The sequence below is a fragment of the Ovis aries genome, chromosome 2 (genome assembly GCF_016772045.2).
Source record: "Ovis aries strain OAR_USU_Benz2616 breed Rambouillet chromosome 2, ARS-UI_Ramb_v3.0, whole genome shotgun sequence".
NCBI classification, from domain to species: domain Eukaryota; kingdom Metazoa; phylum Chordata; class Mammalia; order Artiodactyla; family Bovidae; genus Ovis; species Ovis aries.
The window spans coordinates 77,938,894-77,960,980 of record NC_056055.1 but is presented as its reverse complement, the minus strand read 5'-3'; the positions used below and the strand labels follow the sequence as shown (position 1 = coordinate 77,960,980).

At 39.5% G+C, this 22,087-nt stretch overlaps 1 protein-coding gene across 24 annotated transcripts in view; it reads left to right on the top strand.

Moving 5' to 3' along the window:
• PTPRD (protein tyrosine phosphatase receptor type D) overlaps positions 1–22,087 on the top strand; it is a 2,474,579-nt gene that overhangs the window by 765,446 nt on the left and 1,687,046 nt on the right. For all 24 annotated transcript variants that reach the window (XM_060410987.1, XM_060410960.1, XM_060410965.1 and 21 more), the window contains exon 4: positions 20,280–20,388. The gene's annotated coding sequence lies outside the window, so the exon portion shown is untranslated. The remainder of the gene's footprint in view (positions 1–20,279; positions 20,389–22,087) is intronic.

Below are 22,087 nucleotides of genomic sequence, written 5' to 3'. Positions count from 1 at the left end.
CAGCATGAAACGTTCCCCTCAGTTCAGTTCAGTCGCTCAGTCGTGTCTCTTTGCAAACCCACGAAGCACAGCACACCAGGCCTCCCTGTCCATCACCAAATCCCGGATTTCACTCAAACTTATGTCCATCGAGTCAATGATGCCATCCAGCCATCTCATCCTCTGCTGTCCCCTTCTCCTACTGCCCCCAATCCCTCCCAGTATCAGGGTCTTTTCCAATGAGTCAACTCTTCACATGAGGTGGCCAAAGTATTGGAGTTTAGCTTCAGAATCAGTCCTTCAATGAACACCCAGGACTGATCTCCTTTAACATGGACTGGTTGGATCCCCTTGCAGTCCAAGGGACTCTCAAGAGTCTTCTCCAACACCACAGTTCAAAAGCACCAATTCTACGGCTTTCAGCCTTCTTCACAGTCCAACTCTCACATCCATACATGACCAATGGAAAACCATAGCCTTGACCAGACAGACCTTTGTTGGCAAAGTAATATCTCTGCTTTCCAATATACTATCTGGTTGGTCATAACTTTCCTTCCAAGGAGTAAGCGTCTTTTAATTTCATGGCTGCAATTACCATCTGCAGTGATTTTGGAGCCCAAAAAATAAAGTCTGACAGTGTTTTCCGTCTATTTCCCGTGAAGATGTGGGACCAGATGCCATCATCTTCATTTTCTGAATGTTGAGCTTTAAGCCAACTTTCTCACTCTCCTCTTTCACTTTCATCAGAGGCTTTTTAGTTCCTCTTCACTTTCTTCCATAAGGGTGCTGTCATCTGCATATCTGAGGTTATTGATATTTCTCCTGGCAATCTTGATTCCAGCTTGTGCTTCTTCCAGCCGAGTGTTTCTCATGATGTACTCTGCGTATCAGTTAAATAAGCAGGGTGACAATATATAGCCTTGACATGCTCCTTTTCCTATTTGGAACCAGTCTGTTGTTCCATGTCCAGTTCTAACTGTTGCTTCCTAACCTGCATACAGGCATCTCAAGAGGCAGGTCAGGTGGCCTGGTATTCCCATCTCTTTCAGAATTTTCCACAGTTTATTGTGATCCACACAGTCAAAGGCTTTGGCATAGTCAATAAAGCAGAAATAGATGTTTTTTGGAACTCTTGCTTTTTCCATGATACAGCAAATGTTGGCAATTTGATCTCTGGTTCCTCTGCCTTTTCTAAAACCAGCTTGAACATCTGGAAGTTCATGGTTCATAACTGCTGAAGCCTGCCTTGGAGAATTTTAAGCATTACTTTACTAGCATGTGAGATGAGTGCAATTGTGCAGTAGTTTGAGTATTCTTTGGCATTGCCCTTCTTTGGGATTGGAATGAAAACTGACCTTTTCCAGTCCTGTGGCCACTGCTGAGTTTTCCAAATTTGCTGGCATATTGAGTGCAGCACTTTCACAACATCATCTTTCAGGATTTGAAATAGCTCAACTGGAATTCCATCACCTCCACTAGCTTTGTTCATAGTGATGCTTTCTAAGGCCCACTTGACTTCACATTCCAGGATGTCTGGCTCTAGATGAATGATCACACCATCGCGATTATCTGGGTCATGACGCTCTTTTTTGGTACAATTCTTCTTTGTATTGTGCCACCTGTTCTTAATATCCTCTGCTTCTGTTAGGTCTATACCATTTCTGTCCTTTATCAAGCCCATCTTTGCATGAAATGTTCCCTTGGTATTTCTAATTTTCTTGAAGAGATCTCTAGTCTTTCCCATTCTGTTTTCCTCTATTTCTTTGCATTGATCGCTGAGGCAGGGTTTCTTATCCCTCCTGCTATTCTCTGGAACTCTGCATTCAGATGCTTATATCTTTCCTTTTCTCCTTTGCTTTCTGCTTCTCTTCTTTCACAGCTATTTGTAAGGCCTCCTCAGACAGCCATTTTGCTTTTTTGCATTTCTTTTCCTTGGAGGTGGTCTTAATCCCTGTCTCCTGTACCATGTCACGAACCTCCATCCATAGTTCATCAGGCACTCTGTCTATCAGATCTAGTCCCTTAAATCTATTTCTCACTTCCACTGTATAATCATAAAGGATTTGATTTAGGTCATACCTGAATGGTCTTGTGGTTTTCCCTACTTTCTTCAGTTTAAGTCTGAATTTGGCAATAAGGAGTTCATGATCTGAGCCACAGTCAGCTCCCGGTCTTGTTTTTGCTGACTGTATAGAGCTTCTCCATCTTTGGCTGCAAAGAATATAATCAATCTGATTCTGGTGTTGACCATCTGGTGACGTCCATGTGTAGAGTCTTCTCTTGTGTTGTTGGAAGAGGGTGTTTGCCATGACCAGTGTGTTCTCTTGGCAAAACTATTAGCCTTTGCCCTGCTTCATTCCGTACTCCAAGGCCAAGTTTGCCTGTTACTCCAGGTGTTTCTTGACTTCCTAATTTTGCATTCCAGTCCCCTATAATGAAAAGGACATCTTTTTTGGGTGTTAGTTCTAGAAGGTCTTGTATGTCTTCATAGAACCGTTCAACATCAGCTTCTTCAGAGTTCCCTGGTGTCTCTAATTTTCTTGAAAAGATCTCTAGTCTTTCCCATTCTATTGTTTTCCTCTATCTCTTTGTATTATCACTGAGGAAGGCTTTCTTATCTCTCTAGCCATTCTTTGGAACTCTGCATTCAAATGGGTATATCTTTCCTTAATCTGATAATTTTGTTATAATCTGATAATTTGGTTATCTAATCTTATATTTGGTTATCTTTTTATAAATGTGAATCCTGTAACATTTCCTTCTATAATTAATTATAAAATTAATTGAAAAGTGGCTTACTTTTTTAAAAAGGCTTAATATTAAAACTGGGTTTTATCTTATCCTGTTGTAGAATTCCATTCTAAATAAGATATAATTCAATCTCATGCATTTGTAATGCTTCCCAGCTAGTCAATATAGCCCTTATTATGAGAATTTTTATCATTATGTATATACATCATAGTTATTTGTACTGCTTAGTCTATTAGTATTGATATACACAAATATTTCTGAAAACACATAGAAATTACTGTGGGTAAAAGTGAACTGTTTGAGGCTGGAGGAGAGATAACTATTATGATACATGATATGAATTTTTAAAGTGCATGTTTTTATCTACTGGAAAGAAAAGAATCCATGAATGTGAACTAGTTATTAATTCATAGCCTCAGAAATAATAGACTTTCTATTTCTGCAAATTATTTGATATTGTTTTAAACTAGTAAGAAAAATTGTTTCCTGCTATCTTAGATATTTTAGTAATTGTGTTCTTATGAGCAATAGTGACATGTTAAAAATGTTAGAATACAATTTTTAAAGCTTGTATTCAAAAATTATCAATTTAGCAGGGAAAAAATATGAAAAATATTAACCTCTTCTAAATAGAAGAGTTAGTTGGGACTATTCATAGAATAATGACCTTCACTCTAGGGCCTTAGATACCTAGAGTCCTTCAAGGTAATATTTGGATGAAAAGAAATATATTATTATAACACATAACTAATAAACCATGCACTTATACACACAGCAACTTGAAGGTTTACTGTAATGTTGTATGTGTGTACACCTATTTCTTAATGGCATTCTAGGTCTGTAGGCACACGCATGTCAATAAAACTATGACAGGAATTGTGAAGTACATGGAATGGGCATTTCAATAAAGCATTTCAAGTGGCATCTACAAAAAACTGGTTCCAGCACACAAAACTGGTTGCTTCAGCAATGATTGCAGTGTGGCAGGAATGAGATGTAAGTCACCGTGTGTAAGTCAGATCCACTAATATCATAGGGAGTTAAAATAGCGTATTCTGTGCTACATTCTGCACAGCAGTTCGTCATTGTATTGGGTTGACCAATGTTATTAGTTCCATAACATCTCATGGAAAAACTCGAACAAATTTGTTAACCAACCCAACATCAGGGTTCTCCAGAGAAAGAGCCCAAAGTGTATGTGTGCATGGAGGGGTATGTTTATATACAGAGATTTACTTTGCAGAATTCACTTATATAATTATTGAGTCTAAAAGCTGAAGTTCCAGTGTGAAGGCCATCAGGAAGAAACCCAGTAGAGAGCTGATGTTGCAGTTTGTGGCTCCAAAGGCCATCTTGCTGCCAGAATTCCTTCTTGCTAGGGGGATAGCAGTCCTTTGTCATAGTCAGGTCTTCAGTGGACTAGGTGAGGCCTGCCTACATTATGGAGAACGATCTTCTTTACTCAAAATCCCCTAACATAAATAGTGCATTCTCAGTTGCTCAGTCATGCCTTACTCTTTGCAACCCCATGGACTGTAGTCCACCAGGCCTCTGTCTGTGGACTTTTCCAGGCAGGAATACTGGAATGAGTTCCCATTTCCTCTCATCCAAAAACACCCTTGCAGAAATATACAAAATGTTTGACCGTATACCTGGGCAGCATGGCTCAGCAAAGTTGACACACGGAATTAACCATTTCAGTTATGACTTTAAAAAAAGTTCATGAGCAAAACAGATAAAGCATCACTTTTTCATTCTTTGGGTCTTTAATGGTACCACTAATTCCTATAATTATAAGATTCATTACTGCATGTAATTTTACTCTCTTGGCTAAAATGGTAAGGGGCATTCTCTGGGACTTGCACACCATAATATCCCTTATTCCACAGCTTTGTGAATCAGTGTGGGAGTTCTAGTTAAGTACTTAACTCCTATGAATGAACTTATGAAATGTTCATGTTTAATTCTCAGAGAAATAATTGTTAGATGGATCTGTAGACCTATCAGAAACACTGTATGACGGACTTGTAATAAACTTAACTTATCCCCTGGTCTCCATAAGCCCTCACTCTAACATGGTAGTACTTCAGGTACTTTATTTTCAGTGTCAGATCTAACTTCAAACAGTCAGAATTCAGTGTATTATCCTTTTCCCAGTAAACAGTCTGGCAAATGGCCCTGGGACTCTCTGGGGAATACAAGTATATCATGTACAATGGTATTGCACAGCATTTCCTCCATAGGTGCCAGCCTTCCATCCAGTCTATGGACTCACAAGTCAGTGAACCAACTCGGTTGTAGAAAATGGGTGAGGGACAGTAGTTTTCCATTGCAGTGACTTATGTCAAGTTTCCACTCACATTTTTTTTTCCCAATTATATAATTGAGCAATACCCTAGTAAGTTATATATGAATCTTGTCCCAAGGAGAACCATGGTGCACCAATCATTGCCAAAAATGCCTGTGGAACAAGGTACCGTGACGGCCAATGTAGTGTTGCTAAGCATTAGAGTATTTATAGCTTTTAGCTCAGCTTTGCTTCTGATGTTTACCTGACTTCTGTTCTACATTATCCTTCTTGATACTACAGAGTCCAGTGATCTCCCATCTTCCAGAATGTAGCCAACTTTCAAGCCTTTCCTTGTTACTCTTTGCCTTGTCACTAATGTGTTGTTTTACCTGCTTGAATAGCTTTGGATCTTCTGGGTTGCCCTATGGACACAAATGAGGTGGTAAGTTCTCTAATATTATAAATCCGTTCATATCATATCTTATAAAACCATATCAGCACAGACTTCTGGACTTCATCAATGCCTTACCAAAAACAGTCCTGACACCTCTACTTCACTTGCTGTGGGCCATAAGGCAAGCTTCAAGGAGTTGTCCTAATACGTGCATTTGGGCCACGTGTTTCTGCCTGAACATTGAATTCATATCATGAGTAGGTTCTGTGAATCAAAGTCTCCGCTTATCTAGCTCTATGTTGCCTCCTCCTTGACTTTGGAATAATAAACTGAGTAGACTCCCATAGGTTTAATTTTGGCCCTTGCTATAGTTTATTAACTAGGTACTGTAGTCCTTGGGTAGATAAGCTATTTCATCCCAGAGCAGAGATCATGCTTCTCCATTCAGATTGTGCTGAGACCTCACCCTAGTTATTGGAAGGCAAGGCAAGATTATAGGCAGGGATCTTGAGGAGAATAACATTATCTTTTGAAGAATCTATTTTAAGTAATATCCTTGTACATTGCTCAGGCAAGGGGGGTTGTGACTTTCTTCAAAGTTTCAGGGCACTACTGTTTCTGACCCACAGGATTCAGAGAAATTCAGAAGGTCAAGCTTCACAGGCTCATCCACTCAAAACCCCTCATAAGAGTTCCTTTCCTATACCACTGAAGGGCCATGACTTTGTTACAGGTTACACTTAGTTTCCTCTGCAATTCTTGTGCCTTTGCGATTAAATCCTAGTTCTGATTTTTCTAACCAGTCTGCCTTTCAATTCAGGATTTCAATTGAGGATAACTTCTAAATCTTCAGTAGAGGCTCTAGGCTTTTGTGGCTTTCTCTGGGCTAGAGTTGGATGCCTTAAGCCTATTCCTTTTATTTATTTTTAATTTTTTTTATTTTTTATTGGGGTATAGCCAATTAACAATGTTATGATAGTTTCAGGTGAACAATGAAGGGACTCAGCCATACATATACATGTATCAATTCTCCCCCTAAGCCCCCTCCCATTCAGGCTGAAAATAACATTGAGCAGAGTTCCATGTGCTACATTGGTTATCCCTTTTAAATTCAGCAGTGTGCACATGACCATCCAAAACTCCCTAACAACCTTTTCCCCTGGAAGCCATACATTCATTCTCTAAGTCTGTGAGTCTTTCTGTACTGTAAGTAAGTTCATTTGTATCATTTCTTTTTAGAGTCCACATACAATGGATATCATATGGTATTTCTCCTTTTCTGTTTGACTTTCTTCACTCAATGTGACATTCTCTGCTGCTGCTGCTAAGTCACTTCAGTCGTGTCCGACTCTGTGACCCCATAGATGGCAGCCCACCAGGCTCCCCCGTCCCTGGGATTCTCCAGGCAAGAACACTGGAGTGGGTTGCCATTTCTTTCTCCAATGCGTGAAAGTGAAAAGTGAAAGTGAAGTCTCTCAGTCGTGTCCGACCCTCAGCGACCCCATGGCCTGCAGCCTTCCAGGCTTCTCCGTCCACGGGATTTTCCAGGCAGGAGTACTGGAGTGGGGTGCCATTGCCTTCTCCAGTGACATTCTCTAGGTCCATCCATGTTGCTGCAAATGGCATTATTTCATTATTTGTAATGGCTGAGTGATATTCCACTGCATATATGCACCACATCTTCTTTATCCATTCTTCTGTCAGTGGACATTTAGGTTGCTTCCATGTCTTGGCTATTGTAACTGTGCTGCAATGAACATTAGGGTGCACGTATCTTTTCAGACCATGCTTTTCTCTGGATATATGCCCAGGAGTGGGATTGTAGGGTCATATGGTAGCTCTATTTTCAGTTTGTTAAGGAACCTCCATACTGTTCTCCAGAGTAGCTGTACCAATTTACATTCCCATCAGTAGTGTTGGAGGGTTCCCTTTTCTCCATACCCTCTCCAGCATTTATTGTCTGTAGGCTTTTTAATGATAGCCATTCTGGCTGGTGTGAGGTGATATCTCATTGTAGCTTTGATGTGCATTTCTCTAATAATTAGCAAGGTTGAACATCTTTTCGTGTGCCTATTGAGCCTATTTCTTTCATCTTAAGGCTTCTAATTTATTTAACAGCAGCCATATCTCTCTACAAAAATCATTGTCCATGTGCTATCAGAAGGCTCAGCTATCAGTTCAGCTCAGTGGCTCAGTCATGTCCAACTCTGTGCAACCCCAATGACTACAGAATGCCAGGCTTCCATGTCCATCATCAACTCCCGGAGCTTGCTCAATCTCACGTGCATTGAGTTGGTGATGCCATCCAATCACCTCATCCTCTGTTGTCCCCTTCTCCTCCAGCCTTCAATCTTTCCCAGCATCAGGGTCTTTTCCAATGAGTCAGTTCTTTGCATCAGGCGGCCTAACTATTGGAGCTTCAGCATCAGTCCTTCCAATAAATATTCAGGACTGATTTCCTTTATGATTGACTGGTTTGATCTTCTTGCAGTCCTAGGGACTCTCAAGAGTCTTCTCCAGCACCACAGTTCAAAAGCATCAATTCCTCGGCACTCAGCTTTCTTTATAGTCCAATTCTCACATCTATACAGGACTACTATTAGAGGGCTACAAATAACTAATGTTTCACCTTCATCCTACATTTGATCCTAATTACTTTGGCCACCTCATGTGAAGAATTAACTCACTGGAAAAGACTCTGATGTTGGGAGGGATTGGGGGCAGGAGGAGAAGGGGACGACAGAGGATGAGATGGCTGGATGGCATCACGAGTCTGAGTGAACTCTGGGAGTTGCTGATGAACAGGGAGGCCTGGCGTGCTGCGATTATTGGGGTCGCAAAGAGTTGGACACAACTGAGCGACTGAACTGAACTGAACCATAGGTAAAAAGCTTTAGTATTTGTGATGTGTTTGTATGTCATGGATTCTCACCACACTAGATACAACCAAAAGTGGAATTCTTACTTTCATACCAAGAGTGATACAGTCCCTAGATCCTTTCCTCAGAGTCTTTCTAGTTTCCTATATGTTTTCCACTGTCTTTAACCCAGTTTATTAAGAAGTCAGAACAAAAAATTGTCCTACTAGTATTGTGAGGAACACTTATTGGTAACAGAAGTAAAAGACAAGTGAAATGAGGAAATAGGAGTAAAGAATTTTAAAAAGTAAATATACTTTAAAAGGCAGGAAGTACTAGTATGGAGAATGCTGAGCTTTAGTTTCAATCTTAAATATCTTTAAAGATACCTACTACTTGCCTAAAGTATACAGAATCGGAAATTCAAGCATGAATTAATAGACCATTTTACAATTGAAGATTTTGCAGAGAACCTAGAGGTTAGTTTCCATTCCAATCCCAAAGAAAGGAAATGCCAAAGAATGCTCAAACTACCGCACAATTGCATTCATCTCACACGCTAGTAAAGTAATGCTCAAAATTCTCCAAGCCAGGCTTCAGCAGTTATGAACCATGAACTTCCAGATGTTCAAGCCAGTTTTAGAAAAGGTAGAGGAACCAGAGATCAAATTGTCAACATCCTCTGGATCATGGGAAAAAGCAAGAGAGTTCCAGAAAAACATCTATTTCTGCTTTATTGACTGTGCCAAAGCCTTTGACTGTGTGGATCACAATAAACTGTGGAAAATTCTGAAAGAGATGGGAGTACCAGACCACCTAACCTGCCTCTTGAGAAACCTATATGCAGGTCAGGAAGCAACAGTTAGAACTGGACATGGAACAACAGATTGGTTCCAAATAGGAAAAGTAGTATGTCAAGGCTGTATGTTGTCACCCTGCTTTATTTAACTTCTATGCAGAGTACATCATGAGAAACGCTGGGCTGGAAGAAGCACAGCTGGAATCAAGATTGCCGGGAGAAATATCAATAACCTCAGATATGCAGATGACACCACCCTTATGGCAGAAAGTGAAGAGGAACTAAAAAGCCTCTTGATGAAAGTGAAAGAGAGTGAACAAGTTGGCTTAACGCTCAACATTCAGAAAACCAAGATCATGGCATCTGGTCCTATCACTTCATGGGAAATCGATGGGGAAACAGTGGAAACAGTGTCAGACTTTATTTTTTGGTCTCCAGAATCACTGCAGATGGTGATTGCAGCCATGAAATTAAAAGACGCTTACTCCTTGGAAGGAGAGTTATGAGCAACCTAGATTGCATATTCAAAAGCAGAGACATTACTTTGCCGACTAAGGTCCCTCTAGTCAAGGCTATGGTTTTTCCATTGGTCATGTATGGATGTCAGAGTTGGACTGTGAAGAAAGCTGAGAGCCAAAGAATTGATGCTTTAGAACTGTGGTGTTGAAGAAGACTCTTGAGAGTCCCTTGGACTGCAAGGAGATCCAACCAGTCCATTCTGAAGGAGATCAGTCCTGGGTGTTCTTTGGAAGGACTGATGCTAAAGCTGAAACTCCAAAACTTTGGCCACCTCATGGGAAGAGTTGACTCACTGGAAAAGACTCTGATGCTGGGAGGGATTGGAGGCAGGAGGAGAGGGAACGACAGAGGATGAGATGGCTGAATGGCATCACTGACTTGATGTATATGAGTTTGCGTGAACTCTGGGAGTTGGTGATGGACAGGGAGGCCTGGCGTGCTGCATTCATGGGGTGGCAAAGAGTCGGACACAACTGAGCGACTGAACTGAATTAGAAGGTAAAATTATATATCAAAATCATTGATTCTGTCCTTTTGCTCTTTTGTTTGACCTTTATCTGACTTGTGATTTTTCTATCTGAACATGTAATTTTTTTTTATCAGATACCCTTCACCCTACTGCAGAAATCTTTCACTCACCACCTTGTTGTTGCTTCAGTTACAGTGGTGCTCACTGCAGTTTAATAGTCTTTTATTTACAAAATATAACTCTACCATTGGATGATTTATTTTCATTAAAATAGCTTTTATAATTTGACTATCAGTCTTATTTTTGCAATTATCTTTTCATTGTCATCAAATCTCAGTTCTTCTTTCCTTTGCTCTTACAAAGAGCATGTCTTACACAGTACTGTTACTTTGGGGGAGTGTCTGTTAGGCTGATAATATTCTCCTTTTTCTCTTATAAAAGTGCTTCTGAAGTCACTGCCATTGGATCATGGAAATTTCTTGGGCACACTTCTTAAAACACTCGGCTAAGTACTGCACCTTTATCCTTAAAATTATACCTTTGTAAGACACAGATGTAGCAGAGTACTGGATAATCAGGTAAACAAGTTCATGACCAAAGAGGAGCTGGAAGCATGTAGCTATTTAATGACTTTTAACTTATCTTTAATTTTTGCTTCTATTTGCCCTGAACTATGATTTTTTCATGTTTTATTCAGTCATTTTTATCACAAAACACTCAAAAGAGCTTAAGCACTTTCCAGTCATGATATTAGGCACTGGAGATGGAGTGGGTTGAGGGCAGATAGCAGGAGGAAAGAATGGCAACCATAAGGGATGCATATCTCTTCTTGCAATGTCCTAATCTGAAAGGGAACACAGCCCTGTTTAAAAAAAAAAAAAAAACTACAGTGATAATTGTGCTGATAGAAAAAATGACAGTGCAGTTCATAAGTACAATAAAGGGAATGACTACCTTTACTGCGAGGGGAGTAGCTTCATCTTCATAAAGATGACTTTTGAATAGAGTTTTGAGTCATGAGGATCACAGAAGGCAAAGAGTTAATACATTTGAGGATCACCGATAAACATCTTGGCAATTTGTCATGCTCTGAATTTTTATTTTTGCTTTCTCTCTGTTCTCTTAGTGAAGTCATGGGGGAAAAAGTGGTACTTTGCCAACAGGATATTCTTCCAACAAGGAAACGATAGCTTCCTTCCCGACTAATGAATTTCCTGAGCACTTGTCTTCCTGTATTGCTACCTTTCTTGATTTTTTTCTCTCTAGAGATAGACTTATTTACTCTCAGGGATGTCCAACTTAATAAAATAACCTTGGTAGGCATTTTTATTTGTTAAAAAAAAAAGTTTATATAGTTTCACAAGAAAAGGTCTCTTCTTGGATTATGATTTTGGTTTTTGGAACCAAGAATCAGGATGATTCTAAATTGGCCTTTCACTATACCCACATGCCATTTTGAATTTTATAGTCATCTTGAGAGCACATGTTACATATAATAAACAAGGGAATTAGACACCTAAACTTTAGCATAACATATCAAGGTTCCTTGTTGGAAGCTAAGTGAAGAACTAGTATAATCAAACTGTTCATCATGTTGAATAAACTTCTAAATGTAGAAATACATGATAAACGGAAGTGTCAACCCTTTAGCTAATTAAAATATTGATAAATTTTGATATAAAAGTTGATTTCTATTTTTGGTCTAATCTCATTTTATATTTTCAGATATTTTCTGGTTTTCACGAGCAAATAGAACTCTGCGTGGCTGACAAAATCAGAATTTTCATGTATATAATCATTACTCATTTTGTCATTTATATTATAAAATGTTAATGAGTCAGCACATATTCATAGCTTTTCTTCCCAGGGCATTTTGCTTCAGTTAAAGCATTTTACGTTACAGGGGACATGAATAGGTTTTTAATTCTAATTTTATTGTGAAGATCTCTTTGTTTGTAGGCATGAATTGGGGGAAAAAAACCACAACACTGGTGGCTCTAGAGCCTAGATAGCTGATGCCTGTCTAGGCATTAAGATATTTACATGAGAATCTTTCCCACCTTTGCACTGACCAAATTGTACTTCAAGAAACTAAAGTCTACAGAGGAGGAGGTTTGGGGGTGCAGTCATTAGGAGACCTGTGACTTAAAAATGAGTGCGTCTTCCTTCTACAGTGTGAATATACCTCAGTTAAGAGCAGGCAAAAGTCAAAGCAGGTCTAAGGAGTAGATCTCTTTGGGAACTAATAAGCAGCTACTAATCCGGTACTTTTTCTGTAAATTTATTTTTGCATGAAATTTGAAGAATGAATCTTTTTTAAAGTTAATTCCACTCAGTTCATCTGATGCCACTCAATAACAGGTCTTTTCAGACATACATTGGCTTTGTACATCCCTCACTTCTACTTACCAAGTTGTAATACAGGTAGGTGTCCACAAATTCATCTCATTCACTCATTAAATAGGCATGTACTGAGTACTACCCACTTACTAGCTATTTTGTCAAATGCTAAATATTTTTAAAATACTTGCTTTGAAATTGCCTATAGCCTAGTAAGGAAGATGAGCATATAGTCAAATTTTTTTAGAAATGGTGCCAAAAAAGAAAAAAAACAACCCTGTGGTTTTTGTCTGTGTGGCAAATCTAAGTACTTTCTAGAAGCACTGCTCTGCCTGTGAAGGGGAAACATGGGAGACAAAATAAGGATCTAAAAGGTATCTCAGATTTTAATATGTAATAGCTCTATTGTCATTCAGTTTATGTTGCTTTAAATTAATTTCTTGCCTGGCTATTTACATTAAAAATTTTGCAAACATAAGGTTGTTTGTGTGTATCCTTTTGTTACTGACTTTCAACTTACTCCCATTGTACTGAGGGAATGTTATTTGTAGCATCTCAACATCTTGACTTACTAAGGCTTGATTTCTGAGGTAAATCTGGTCTACATTAACTTGTACATGAAAATAGTAAATGTGCTCTTCAGTATGTACCCTCTGGACTTGTCGTTATTACTCTGTTCTAATGTCCTCCTCATCATTTCACTAAAACCCATTTTATCACAGTCACCCCTGGTTTCTACATTGCAAGTAAAATGGACAATAGCCAGTCTTCATCTTGTGTGACTTATCGGCTATAGTTGACACGGTTGAACATGCTCTGCTATTTGATCCAGTTTTTGCTTGGCTTCTGAAACACGGCTTTGTAACTTACCTGCACACCTCACTAGTCCCTTCATTCTTCATTTCTAGTTTCTTTTCACTGTTTCAATCTCTAAAAGCTGAAGTGTTCAAGAGTTCAGCCCTTGGACATCTTTCTTCCCAAACAACACTCACTGCTTATCTCAGGACTTTTTAAATGCCATTTATGGTGGGCTACAGTCCATGGGGTCACAAAGAGTCAGACAAGACACAGTGACTAAACAACCACAATGTTCTAAAGACTTGGAAATTTGCATTTCTGGGTACATTACCACAGTCTCAGAGTCTCAAAGATGCCTACCCTTTCCAGTTCAAGTTGAAAAGGACCTCCACCTCCTCATACTCTCAGATTCAAGTCTGTTAATACAGTGTATTTGCTTAATTATGTATTTTCTGTTTCTTCCAAGTAGAAGATATGCTTCAAGGGGAAGGATTTTTTTTTTTTTGGCTGCTTTCTTTACTGAAAAATTCATAGGCACTTGGGACATTGCACATGGTATTCCAAATACCCGTAGAATGAATGAATGAAATCAGTCTCAAGTTTCTGATTGACATTGTTATTTTTTAGTACATGGATTCCTACGGAGTGGTGATTGTCCTTTGGATTTCACTGATAGAGAGAGGGAAGGCCGAAGCAGAGCCTGACTGCCCATAGAAGTCTACACTGCAGCTCACTGAAAATATACTCCAGTACATATTTAAAAGCAACTGGTGTCACATATATGTGGAATCTAAACAGAAGGCACTGATGAATTTATTTTCAGGGCAGCAGTGGAGAACCAGACACAGAGAACAGACAAATGGACGTGTGGGGAGGGGAGGAGGAAGAAGGGCAGATGCATGGAGAGAGGAAAATAGAAATTTACATTACCATAGGTAACCTAAATAGCCAATAGGAATTTGTTGTATGAGTCAGAGAACTCAAACAGGGGCTCTGTGACAGGCTGAAGGGTGGGGTGGGGAGTGAGATGGGAGGGAGGTCCGGAAGGAAGGGAACATGGGTGTACCATAGCTGATCCTTGTCAATGTGTGACATAAAACCATAAAAATTTATAAAGCAATTATCCTTCAATTAAAAATAATAATAATAAAAAGCAACTAGGAGAAAAAGAAAGGAAAAAAGGAAAAAAGAAATGAACTCTGCCTGTTAGGACACGCACCAATTTGTTGCTAGCCTAGCTCTGGTTCCTTAAAGCCTAACTTTGCAGTAAAGTTGTAGGTGTAGTTTCGTACTGTATACCAAGTGAGGAGATTTGAACCAGGTTTGTGTGCATGCCAAGTCACTCCAGTCAAGTCTGACTCTTTGAGACCCCTATGGACTGTAGCCTGCCAGGCTTCTCTGTGGGATTGCTTCTCTGCCTGTGGGATTGCTTCTCTGCCTGTGGGATTGCTTCTCTGCCTGTGGGATTGCTTCTCTGTCCATGAGATTCTTCAGGCAAGAATACTGGAGTGTATTTCCTTCTCCAGGGGATATTCCCAACCCAGGGATCGCACCCACGTCTCTAATGTCTCCTGCATCGGCAGGCGGGTTCTTTACCATCTGAGCAACCAGGGAAGACAAAGTTGTGTTCAGTTCAGTTCAGTCGCTCAGTCGTGTCTGACTCTTTGCGACCCCATGAATTGCAGCACGCCAGGTCTCCCTGTCCATCACCAACTCCCGGAGTTCACGCAAACTCATGTCCATGAGTTGGTGATGCCATCCAGACATGTCATCCTCGGTCGACCCTTCTCCTCCTGCCTCCAATCCCTCCCAGCATCAGAGTCTTTTCCAATGAGTCAACTCTTCCCATGAGGTGGCCAAAGTACTGGAGTTTCAGCTTTAGCATCAGTCCTTCCAAAGAATACCCAGGACTGATCTCCTTTAGAATGGACTGGTTGGATCTCCTTGCAGTCCAAGGGACTCTCAAAAGTCTTCTCCAACACCACAGTTCTAAAGCATCAATTCTTCGGCGCTCAGCCTTCTTCACAGTCCAACTCTCACATCCATACATGACTACTGGAAAAACCATAGCTTTGACTAGAGGGACCTTTGTTGGCAAAGCAATGTCTTTGCTTTTGAATATGCTATCTAGGTTAGTCATAACTTTCCTTCCAAGGAGTAAGCATCTTTTAATTTCATGGCTGCAATCACCATCTGCAGTGATTTTGGAGCCCCCAAAATAAAATATGACACTGTTTCCATTGTTTCCCCATCTATTTCCCATGAAGTGATAGGACCAGATGCCATGATCTTCGTTTTCTGAATGTTGAGCTTTAAGCCAACTTCTTCACTCTCCTCTTTCACTTTCATCAAGAGGCTTTTAGTTCCTCTTCACTTTGTTCCATAAGGGTGGTGTCATCTGCATATCTGAGGCTATTGATATTTCTCCCGGCAATCTTGATTCCAGCTTGTGCTTCTTCCAGCCCAGCATTTCTCATGATGTACTCTGCATATAAGTTAAATAAGCAGGGTGACAATATAGAGCCTCGATGTACTCCTTTTCCTATTTGGAACCAGTCTGTTGTTCCATGTTCTAACTGTTGCTTCCTAACCTGCATATAGGTTTCTCAAGAGACACGTCAGGTGGTCTGGTATTCCCATCTCTTTCAGAATTTTCCCTTAGAGGCTTGCGAAGTCTGACCTCAAGCTTCTGCCCCAATTCAGGGACGATGCAATGAAGCAGATCGCCACCAGAGGGCACTGTGGTACCTCTTTGCGAGGTTTAGTTTTCCAGGATGTACACGATTGTGGAAGCTTGGGAAGCTTTTTAAAAACCCATAAACATGGAGGAATATTTTGCTCATGTCGTTAATGACTTTGCTTCATTTTGAAAACAATAAGAAAGACTGTGTTGGACTGTGGCTATAAGTAATAAAAATTATGAAGTCTGATGATAGAAATTTCACATGAAAATATACGCAATATCCCTTGTTATCTCAAGATTCCAAACCCACTCATAATTTTTAAGACTGCTGATGAGAGCATAAATTTGCTTGATTTTCAAGGAGGATCATTGGTCAGTATATCTGAAAGTTACAAATTCATTCATCTTTGAACTCTCTCCCCATGCTTGTAGGAATGTTTCCTACAGATGAACCTATGAGATACTAACTTACTTTTACTAAGTCATTTATCATAGCCTCTTAATAACAGTGAAAGTTTTGAAAAACAAACCTTAAGGAAGTTAGGTTAAAGAATTTACCGTATTTCAGAACAATAGAAATACATGAAACTGGATATGATTAAGATACTGTTTACTTGATAATACAAATGATCTCAAAGTTACTTTAGGTGGAAAAACAGGCTTATAATAGTAGATAAAGTATGCAATTTTTAAAGAAGGGGATGAGGAGTGAAACTACACATACACCTCTGTATTTGCAGAAAGAAGTTTAGCAAGGGCACACAGATGCTAGGAAATGTCTTATTGAGGATGACAAATGGAAAGATTTGAAGTCAAATGGGAGTAAGACCATTTTATACCATTTTTCTGAGACTGAGACTGATGCAAATTACTTACTTACTCACAAAGCAGACTAGATTTAATTGGCGGGGAAAATGTTAGGTTACTCATTGGGAAAATGTTGGTGATTCCACTGGTTGATTCATCACTCAGTGCATCAGATACATAGAAGTGTTAGTTGGAGTTAGCTAATTCTGTGAGTTACTGAATGAATTCTATTAGGACTAGTGCTTCTGGCATGCTTGCATGAGGTGAATTTTCCAGCAAAGGTTGTCCAAGGAAAAAAAGGCAAAGTTGCTTGGATTTTTCCTTTGGGACCTCTTTCTAACTTTCTTTAGTCCCCAGTATGAATGATTGATTACAGATTGATATGCCCTTTGGGCAAAGAATGAAGAAATTACTGAGCCTTTTCCTTACATTTTAACAGACTTAATCTAGTAATACATATTCATTTATTCACTTAATATTTATTGAGTACTAAGAACCTGGCAGTGAACCTCCTTCTGAGGATACAAATCTGTCAGCCAGAAGCTTATCTTTCCCTCAGAGAGCTCACAGTCAGCTAAGAGGACAAGCACGGTCTAATTGCTTTGCAGAGTGATATGTGTGCCATAGAGAAACAAAGAATGGTTTCCCTTTCTTGAGAGAGACTGGAGAGAGCCTTAACATCTTATTATTGTGCGAGTGCTAAGTCACTTCTATCACGTCCAACTCTTTGCGACTCTGTGGACTGTAGCCCACCAGGCTCTTCTATCTATTGCTTCCTCCAGGCAAGAATACTGGAGTGGGTTGTCATGCCCTCTGCCAAGGAATCTTCCTAAATCGGGGATAGTCTCTTAAGTCTCCTGCACTGACAGGCACGTTCTTTACCACTAGTGCCATCTGGGAAGCCCCTCATATCATATTACAAACTTCAAAATGAGTGAATTTTCTAGGTAACATGGTTGTCATAGGGGAAGAAAAAAGCTCTTAAGTAGAAGGAAGAACGTTTAGGAAAGTCAGACTTAAACACATGGTCTATTGGAACAAGAGCTGAAGAGTTTAGCATGACTGTGTGTGTGTGTGTGTGTGGTGTGTGTTGACATTTTGAGAGAATTACTGCTAATTTTAAGTACTTAGTGTGTGCTCTAGGTACATTATGATGTTTAAAAAAACACTCTGAAGTATATATTATCCCCATTGTACAGATAATGATACTGAGAAATAAAATAATTTGTCTAGAGTTACACATGTAGGTAAAGCTAAGACTCAGATTTACATTTGATTCTGAATTTGATGCTCCAAAAGTATGAATAAGAGTGTTTGCTAGATGTCTTCTGTTCGCCTTTCAGATGCCCTGTTTACCATTCTCCATCCTATTCTGTAAATCTGGAAACTAGCCTGGATGAAGTCTATCGACAGGCTTTTATGCTCTTACAATTCCTGTGTGGTCAGCCCCATAGGTAGCATAGACAGGAAACCAGAGGGAGAGGAAGAGAAGAGTATTTTATCCCAGGGCTCCCTTCTGTTCTGTCTGCTTGCGCTACCTGGTATCCTTAGCAGAGATCACAGCTGATATGCAGGAGGCCTTCTGTGCACGCCTGACTCTTGAAGTGAAAAAAGTGTTAGTTGTTCAGTCATGTCCAATATTTTGTGACTCTGTGGACTGTAGCCCTCCAGGCTCCTCTGTCATGAATTCTCCAAGCAAGAATGCTGGACTGGGTAACCATTCCCTTCTCCAGGGCATCTTCCCAAATCAGGAATTAAACCTGAATCTCCCACACTGCAGGCAGATTCTTTACCATCTAAACCACCAGGGAAGCCCACCTAGCTCCCAGGTGACAGCAACTGTTCTCTGTTCTTGTCCCAGCAGCTCTGGGGTGAGAGCAACTCTTCTACACCTTCCCTTGTGGTTTCCTTACATGCCACCCACTGTTTTTTAAATAGGACTTTTATTAAAATCTCTTCAAATTGTCCTAATTTTAAAGTGCCATCTGTTTTCAGTTGGCACCATATCAACATTTAGGAAGTTGTGTTGTTATCTAAGCGAGAGTTGATGAAAGTCTATTGGGGCAGTAGTTTAAGATGAAGAGTCAGACACGACTGAACTGAACTGAAGTTTAAGGTGAAAGGGATAGGCTAGATTGCAGAAAGAGAGAAATCTGGATTTTAAGAGGACTTTAAGGAAAGAACAATCATTCTTAAGGTTTGAGTTCTATAAAGGAATCCAAATAGACCTTTCTTTGCCAGTTTCCCATTTCATTATATAGACAAAGTCTTCACCTAAGTAAATAGCAAGATAGAACAAAACAGATGGTTGCTAACTTGACACCAGAAGACATTTAGGGTTTGTATGTGTTGAAGTACATGGAGCCACATTATTCATTCATGGAGGGTGGCGCCAGGTAATAAGTGGTGAGTCAAATAAGCAACTAGTGCTGAAAAGGTATAGCAAGAAGAGGGAGCCCAGGCAGGTGGATCAAGCAAGAAAGTATGCCAACCTGCTCAGCCCTGGTTCTGAGAGTTCAGGATACAGTGATCATAAGGAGGAAGGTCAACAAACAAAACTCCAGATCCTGGGGAAGGGGATGAAGGTGAAGCAAGTGCTGGCTGGACAATCTGCAGCATGACTGGCATATTGCTAGGGCTTCCCTGGTGATCTAGACAGTAAAGACTTTGCCTGCGATGCAGGAGACCCAGGATTGATCCCTGGGTTGGGAAGATCCCCTTGAGAAAAGAATGGCAACTCACTTCAGTATTGCCTGAAGAATACCATGGACAGTGGAGCCTGGTGGGTTCTGTGAGACTGCAAAGAGTTGGACACAACTGAGTGACTAACACTTTCACTTTCAGTCTATATCTCTTGGATATTTCCTTAAACCTCCCAATTGTATACAGGACTAGAGCAAGGCTGAGAGCTGTGGAGGTCAGGTGGATGATAACTGAGAGGCCCTAACACCCCATTCACAAAGGCAACTCAGCTCTGAGATTTTTTTGAAGCCTGTAATTTTATCAAGTAGTTGAAAGGTCTGTTTTCATCTTATGTTCCAAAGCAGCAACATTGTTCATCTGGGGAAACATGCGTGTTCTTCATCCGTGTCCCTCAAGTTGAAGGATTTTAAATAAGGCAGGCATAAAACTAAATGGAATTGCATTATTAAATTCTGTTTCCTTCTGAGATTCCTTTTTGTGATGGGAACAAAGGAATTCTGAAATGTAATATTTTTAACACTAGCTTCTTTCTGGGGTTTAAAAATGAATTTTGATTTACAATCTCTGAGGAAAATATATAGAAAATAGTTTCCAAAATTAACACATCAATTAAACCAAATGGATGGTAATAATTGTGCTAAAATAATAAATCTTTTATAAAGAACATTATAGGAAATAAAATACGAATGCACCCTGTGACTTACACAGGTGCTATATTAATCACTGAGGTGTGAATTATAGAGGTGAAGAGTTTATGCATCTTTCCTTTGTATTGAGCATTCTGATAAATGAGAGTCTAATGTGACAGGAAAAGATAACATAATGCATATGTTATTATGCTTGAAGGAACATGAAAAAAAAAAGTGACTGACACTGTATTTTGTTCCAGGTGGGAATAAAAAGCAAGCAGTTCCTGGCCCATAATACTCCAGCTTAGGATGTCTGACTGATGGCATGCTGGCACCAGCATTGGGGGAAGTGATGAGCTTCAGCTCCAGGTGAGTTTGGTGCACCAAGACACAGTTTGTGCATCTTTCCTGCTTCTACACACAGAGTTCCTCAAATAACTCCACTGAGCCTTTTGCCATTTAAAAAATATCAGGCTATAGCATTTCTTTAAAAGACTAGAGTTGTGAACTTCTATAGTGCTTTAAAAGTCATTGGATATTCTTTTAACTTTCAGTAGTAGAACAGGTAATTAAAGATATGTTTCCTTCTGAACCAAGTGTTAAAATGCCTGAACTAAAAGTATTATGAAAGATAAAACTTCACATAGTATTTGGGGGTAAGGAGGGAAGGCTCTTTCTCTAAGAGACCTCAGTGGAAACCCAGTTACCATGAATCATTTCAGATGGATACATTGTTCCAGATCCTCCTTAGTATCAGGTACCAGTTGGCTGAGTTACCCTTCAGGACCCCAGATTTTGTCAATTGTAGAGTCATGCCACAGTGGAGCAGACAATCCAGTAATTGAAAAGAATTTCTGATGTCTGGTTTTCAAGAGATCATAAATAAGGGTCAAATACACTGTTATGACGAACCTAGACAGCATATTAAAAAGCAGAGACATTACTTTGTCAACAAAGGTCTGTCTAGCCAAGGCTACGGTTTTTCCAATAGTCATGCATGGATGTGAGAGTTGGAATATAAAGAAAGCTGAATGCAGAAGAATTGAGGCTTTTGAACTATAATGTTGGAGAAGACTCTTGAGAATCCCTTGGACTGCAAGGAGATCCAATCAGTCCATCCTAAAGGAGATCAGTCCTGGGTGTTCATTGGAAGGACTGATTTTGAAGCTGAAATGCCAATATTTTGGCCACCTGATGTGAAGAGCTGACTCATTTGAAAAGATTGTGAATGTGGGAAAGATTGAAGGCAGGAGGAGAAAGAGACGACAGAGGATGAGATGGTTGGATGGCATCACCAACTCAATAGACATGAGTTTGGGTAAACTCCAGGAGTTGGTGATGGATAGGGAGGCCTGGTGTGCTGCGGTTCATGGGGTCGCAAAGAGTCGGACACAACTAAGAAGCTGAACTGAATGCTGTTGCACAGATTATATTTATGATCTTCCCTGAGTCTGTACCTTCATGAACCCAAAAACCAGAATATATGTATAATCTAGAGTCATGAATATAAACTTTTTGTGAGTTGAAAAGAGTGATGCACTATAGATTTAGGAGATGGAATATATTTCATTCAAAACATTTCATACTTCATAAGGTCTAAAAACTAGAACCAATATGTGTCTTACTTAGTTTTATAGAATACCTGCTTTTCAGAAATTAAAGATTAGTAAAAAAGATAAGCCAATCCAGACTAGTAGGGCAAGTGCTATAAAATATATAAGAAACATGCGATGAATATTTAATCTATTTATCAAATATATTAATAAATACAATTCTATATCTAGTGACTTAATGTAAGAAAATATTTATGGGTATCTAAAAAGATTTAGAGGATACTTCTCAGTCTGTTGTTATATCAGAGATAATAATGAATAGCCCAAATACTTAATTGAATCATATTTATCACAAAGATTTTATTCCAGAGAGTAGCATTCTATAGATTTATTAAAATAGGTATTAATGGTTTAGAAGAATACTCAAGACATAGAAGAAGGAGCAGGTATATTTTTAAAACTAAAAAAGGAGATTAAAAATTCTTCATAGGAGAACAGTTATAAATCTATAGAGA